The sequence below is a fragment of the Aptenodytes forsteri genome, unplaced genomic scaffold, assembly GCF_000699145.1.
Source record: "Aptenodytes forsteri isolate BGI_AS27 unplaced genomic scaffold, ASM69914v1 Scaffold349, whole genome shotgun sequence".
Lineage (NCBI taxonomy): Eukaryota > Metazoa > Chordata > Aves > Sphenisciformes > Spheniscidae > Aptenodytes > Aptenodytes forsteri.
Window position 1 is genome coordinate 1,043,895 of NW_008794452.1, and position 500 is coordinate 1,044,394.

Here is a 500-nt window from a genome sequence, read left to right on the forward strand (position 1 = left end):
CTGTCACCTGCTTTCCTTATAAAAGTTTGTAGAGCAGCATCTCTTTCCATGCTGGGTGGCTTCTACCATCCTGTGGTAGCATCTGCCAAGAATTAGTCCATTCAGAACGCAAATATATAAAGATGTATATGGCTTTCAGTCCAAAGCCTTTCCTGACCTACAGTACTGGGGTTTGACTGTACTGCCTTGCCTTTGAATACAGAAAAAAACACCAAACAAACAGCTTTTCACATTGGCATGCTGAGCTGCCAGCACAAAACAATATTAACAAACCTAATACACAATACTACCTCGGTTACAGAGTTGTGCCTGAGACACTGTACAGGATTGCATGTGTATGTTCTACAGTCTATGTATTTTAGTTTTGGTCTTTTGAAAAATGCTCTCAACCTTATGTAATCTAGTGTAACACTGCAGCTTTAGAGTAATGGTTGATAAAAAGTCATAAACAGACAGGCTATTTGAAAACACTGGAGGCTTTTTTTTTTTTGCACTTTTTT